A 6,042-nucleotide genomic window follows, 5' to 3' on the forward strand; every position below is an offset into this window, starting at 1 on the left:
GAGGGTAAAACCAGAAGCTTCCCTAGTGGTTATACTAAGCAAGGTCTTTTGCTCAAAGTAACAAAAACACTTTTTCTATTTTGTCTTCTAGTACTTTCATAGTTTTATTAAATTAAAAGCTTTAAAATCTTTTGATGAGGTGCCTCGGTGGCTCAGTCGGTTGAGCGTCCAACTCTTGATTTTGGTTCAGATCATAGGATTGAGTTTGCATCAGGCTCTCTGCTCAGTGGGGAACCTATTTGGGATTCTTTTTCTTCTTTTTTTTTTTTTTTTTTTAAGATTTTATTATTTATTCATGAGAATATACAGAAAGGAGACAGAGAGAGAGGCAGAGGCACAGGCAGAGGGAGAAGCAGGCTCCATGCAGGGAGCCTGACTCGGGACTCGACTCGGTCCTGGGTTTCCAGGGTCACACCCTGGGATGAAGGCGGGCGCTAAACCGCTGAGCCACCTGGGCTGCCCCTATTTGGGATTCTCTCCTTCTGTCCTTCCCCCCTACTCATTCACATGCAGTCTCTCTCTAAAATAAATAAATCTAAAAAAATAATAAAAAAATAAAAATAAAAAATAAAAAATAAATAAAAAAAAATAAATCTTTAGAAAAATAAAATCATTTGATAATTTTGTATATAGTATGGCAGGTATCTGACTTCTTAAAAAGTGGTTAAATATCACAGTACCATTTATTGAATAATCTTTTTTTAAGATTTTATTTTTAAATAACCTCCATACTCAATGCAGAGCTCAAACTCAGAATCCCAAGATCAAGAGTCTCATGCTCCACTGACTAATCGTTTTTTTCTGATTTAAAATGCTTCCTTTATCATATATTAATCCTCATAATTACATAGGTTTATATGATCTTATTTACTTACTTTTTTCCTGCTCCAGTATACCCATGTTTTAATTACCATAGCTTTATAATATTTTTATATCTGCTGGTGCAGGTCTACCATCCTCAGTCTTTCTTTTTTCAAAAAGTATCAATATTTTGGGACACCTGGGTGGCTCAGCGGTTTAGTGTCTGCCTTTGGCTCATGATCCCAGGATCCAGGATCAAGTCCCACATCCGGCTCCTTGTGGGAAGCCTGCTTCTCCGGCTGCCTGTGTCTCTGCCTCTGTGTGTGTGTGTGTCTCATGAATAAATATATAAAATCTTTTTTTAAAAAAGTATCAATATTTTGGGATGCCTGGGTGGCTCAGCGGTTGAGCGCCTGCCTTTGGCCCAGAGCATGATCCTGGAGACCTGGGGTCGAGTCCCACATCAGGCTCCCTGCATGGAGCCTGCTTCTCTCTCTGCCTGTCTCTGCCTCTGTGTGTGTGTGTGTCTCATCAATAAATAAATAAAAATCTTTTTAAAAAAAAGTATCAATATTTTCAACATAAAACTTTGTTTTAATTTCTGCTGAGCAACAGACTTGTAATTATCTTGTGATCATATGTATTTGGAGAGTTTTCATGTATCTCAAAAGCACTCATTGTGTAAAAACATTGAAAAAAGCACTGTGCTGGATCACCAAAGGGTGCTCATAGTATGGTGGCAGAAAAGTAAACAATCAGAAAATAATAATTACTAAAATAGAATAAATCCAGGAGAGGAGATCTTAAAAAATACGCAGTAATTTAAGGTAGAGGAATAACTTTTGCAAGGACACAGTAGCACAAATGAGTGTGATAGTTTCAGGATACTACATGGTGGTTCAGAATGGTTTCTTTTATTCACTGATTGTTTATTCATATTGGATTCAGAGTCAGCTAGATCTTTTGAGCTTGTTTCAGATCATGAATGGCTTCAAGATGATCTCAGAGGCCAGGGGATCCCTGAGTAGCTCAGAGGTTCAGTGCCTGCCTTCGGCCCAGGGTGTGATCCTGGAGTCTGGGGATCAAGACCTGCATCAGGCTTCCTGCATGGAGACTGCTTCTCCCTCTGCCTGTGTCTCTGTGTCTCTCATGAATAAATAAATCTTTTAAAAAAAAAGATTATCTCAGAGGCCACTTTAATGGTAATACAGAAAATGGCAAGGGGGTGAAAGAGAAGAGAGATCATGAGATCTGAATGAGGTGGGTAAGGAGATGATCTGATTAGACCCAGAATTTGGATGTGAGCGTGAATGATGAAGAATTCATTCATTCATTGTTCTTTCATACATTCAACAAATTGAGGGACACCTGGGTGGCTTGTTAAGCACCTGATTCAGGTCATGATCTCAGGGTTATGAGACTGCATCCTGTGGGTGTGGAGGCTGCTTAAGATTCTTTCTCTTCAGGACACCTGGGTGGCTCAACCGCTCCTGGGTGGCTCAGTGATTGAGCATTTGCCTTTGGTTCAGGGCGTGATCCTGGGGTCCACAATCAAGTCCCACATCAGGCTCCTTGAAGGAACCTGCTTCTCCTTCTTCCTGCATCTCTGCCTCTCTCTGTGTCTCTCATAAGTAAATAAAATCTTAAAAAAAAAAAAATTCTCTCTCTTCCTCTCTCACAAAACAAAACAAGTTGAGCTTAATGAATGTAAAGTAAGAATTCTTGGGTTTCTGGCTTGAGCAAAAGAGGAGCTGATGGTACCCATCTCCCAAGACTGTGAACATAGAGAGTGGATAAAGTTTGAGAGGTAAGATACTGATTTCAGATCTGGGGATCCCTGGGTGGCTCAATGGTTTAGCGCCTGCCTTTGGCCCAGGGCGTGATCCTGGAGTTCTGGGATCCTGGAGTCCTGGGATCGAGTCCCGAGTCAGGCTCCCTGCCTGTGTCTCTGCCCACCCCCCCCCCTTCTATCCTAAATAAATAAAATCTTAAAAAAAAAAAAAAGATTTGGATGTTCTGAGTTTGAAGTGTTTATGTGTGGTACCCCCAGGTACAAATAAGCTTTATGTGTATCATTCTGGTGTTTGAGATAAACATTTATTTATCATCTATGTATGTATTAGTAGTGGCTGCTGAAGTCATGGCTAAGATTGCCTAGAAAAAGTTTGTAGACTAAGGAGAGAGGAACTATCTTGGGGGAAATAACCAGCATTTAAGACGTAAGGTAGAGAAAAGAAGAATTACCTTCAAGAGTCTACTAAGTGGTCAGAGAGTTGTCATGGAAACCATGAAGGAGGGAGCAGTTACTGTATTACGCAATGCAGGGAGGTGGCAAATGACTAAAAACTGACCACAGAATCCAATGAGACGAAGCCCATTGGTGACCATTAATGAGAACAGTTTTAGCTGAGAAAAGGTGGAAGAAATCACAAAGTGAGGAAGTTTAGATAGGGTATCCAAAACAAAATTCAACAGCTTTCCTTCCAGTCTGATTCCTCTTCCTCTAATTTCTTAGGCACAAATATTCCCCTCGGCCTCCTAAATCAGAAACTCTCTAAACACTAGTCCCTTCCCTCTTACTTAATAACCTTGCCTAATTAGACATTAGTCCCCTATGTTCTACTTCCTTAACATTTCTAATATTCCAGAAGGATAAATCCCAAATATCACAATTATCTATGGATGACAGTATATGGATGATTTTTGTTTTTCTTATTGATAGTTTGCTTTTTCGATTTTTCTGGAATGACTATGTATTTACTCATGTAATTAAAAGTTTAAAAGCAGTTTTTCTCATACAGCATCTTTGATGTCAGATATTTGTTTCTAGTCCATTTCCCTGGGTCAGGCCAGGTTTATAATAATTTCTTACCTTCTTTCTGCTACGTGGGCACTCCTCAATTCTATCACTGAAAAGTCAGAATAAGTTTTGTATATACAAATCCTTGTATGTCCCCCTCTAGTCAATGACTTCAGATATCTTTGAGGATTAAGTTCAAACTTCTAGCATTTTGTGACAAGTCCTTTGTCTTCTCTCTCTCATCTCATTTTCCATTTTCCCACTCTTTGCTTGCATTTATTTTTCTTTTTTTTTTTTAAATTTTTTAACTATTTATTTATGATAGTCACAGAGAGAGAGACGCAGAGACATAGGCAGAGGCAAAAGCAGGCTCCATGCACTGGGAGCCCGACGTGGGATTCGATCCCGGGTCTCCAGGATTGCGCCCTGGGCCAAAGGCAGGCACTAAACCGCTGCGCCACCCAGGGATCCCCTGCATTTATTTTTCAAAGTTAACAGTAGCTTCTAGACTTTGCAAAGGTTTCCTTCCCCTTTCTTTTGTTAATTCCTACTCATCCTTTAAATCAGTTTAAGAATCATTCTATCTAGGAGACCTTCACTGCAACCCACTCCAATTTAGATACCCCTCTCTATTGCTATTGCATCCTCTATACCTCTCAGTGTTATCACACTGTATTAATGAGGTTCATCTTTTCCTAATTTGTTGGCTATTTAATTTTTTCTTCTGTGAATTATTCATATCCCTTGTTCATTTTTCTGTTGAATTGTACTTTTCTTACTGACTTGTAGTAATTCTTTAAAAATTTTTTAAAAATTAATCTCTGTACCCAACATGGAACTCAAACTCATGACCCCAAGATCAAGAGTCACATACTCCACCAACTGAGCCAGCCAGGAGCCCCGATTTGTAGTAATTCTATTCATGCAGCAGTATCTTATCTGTCTATTCCTAGGTTTTGGAGGTTTTTGTGGGTTTTTTTGTTTTTGTTATACTTACTTTTAATTTTTGTATGTAATAAAATATATCAAATGCTTAAAAATTGTTTTGTTTTTATTTTTTTATTTTTATTTTTTAAAGAATTTATTTATTTATTCATGAGAGACACAGAGAGGCAGAGACACAGGCAGAGGGAGAAGCAGGCTCCATGCAAGGAGCCCGACGTGGGACTCGATCCCGGGACTCCGGGATCACACCCTGGGCTGAAGGCAGGCGCTAAACCGCTGAGCCACCCAGGGATCCCAAAAATTGTTTTGTTTTTAAGTCATCACCTAGACTCTCTCATTACTTAAGCCTCTCTATCCTGGGGTGCCTGGCTGGCTCAGTTGGTGGGAGCATGTGACTTTTTATCTTGGGGTAGTGAGTTTGAGCCCCAAGTTGGGCACAGAGATTACATTTTAAAACAAAACAAAGACTTTATCCTAAAAATACAACTTTACTTGCTAATGTATTTAATATTGTTTTTTATACTTCTTTGAATTTACTTTTGAATAAGCATTGCTCACATGATTAGTCTCTTCATAAATATGATTTTCTATAGTTGAAAATTTAGTGAATAAATTTATTGAACTCCCACTGAAGGTGCTGGCACTCTGTCAGCTCCAGGGGGATACACAGTGGTGAACAAAAAGATCCTACCTTAATAGAGCTCCCATTGTAGAGGTGGCAGGCAATGAACAAGTAAACAAAGAATCCAAATAACTACTTTTAATGACCATGAAGGAAAAACATTGGGGTGTGGGGGGCTACCTCTTGGAGAGGTCACTGAAGATCTTAACATAAGCAGGCGGAAGTTGTGTACGTTAAACAGTTCCCTTGAATAATCTCCCATAATTTACTCAACCATCCTCTAGTGTTGGGCTTTAGATTTCTTCCACATTTACCGTTATACTAATAAATAATGGTGTTAAGAATAACTTCCTCTGTATTATTTCCATGGAATAGTTTCCTAGAAATGTGATTACTGGATAGGAACAGAGTATTTTTATGCAGACTGCCAAGATGCTTTCAAGAGGGAATTCCAATACACTCATCAATGAGTAAGCTAAATACTGCTCTGAGATTTAAGAGTGGAAAAGTTAATAGTCCAAAACGCACTTCTGGGCTCCGCAGAAGGAAAAGCTAAATGAGCTGACCCGGGTTCACTAAAGTGAGGGGCGGCAGGGTGAGGAAGAGGGAAAGCTTCTAAACCTATTTCTGCCACCCTGTGACCTTCACAGGTTATAGCTCCTCTCTGAGCCGTAACTTTCCTCAATTTCGATAGGCTTGGCTCAGGCTTTATTTTTAACGTTTTCACACCAAACATCACCTAGACTCTCCAGGGTGAAGACAGCACCTCGGGGAATCGTTGAAGTCAGCAAGGCTGAATCAGCATTCGCTGCGAAACGCCAACTAATCACTCGCGGGCACTTCCGGCGGCCGGGACAAAGGGTTTGAAGTCTCA

This window comes from Vulpes vulpes, chromosome 11 (assembly GCF_048418805.1).
Source record: "Vulpes vulpes isolate BD-2025 chromosome 11, VulVul3, whole genome shotgun sequence".
Classification (NCBI taxonomy): domain Eukaryota; kingdom Metazoa; phylum Chordata; class Mammalia; order Carnivora; family Canidae; genus Vulpes; species Vulpes vulpes.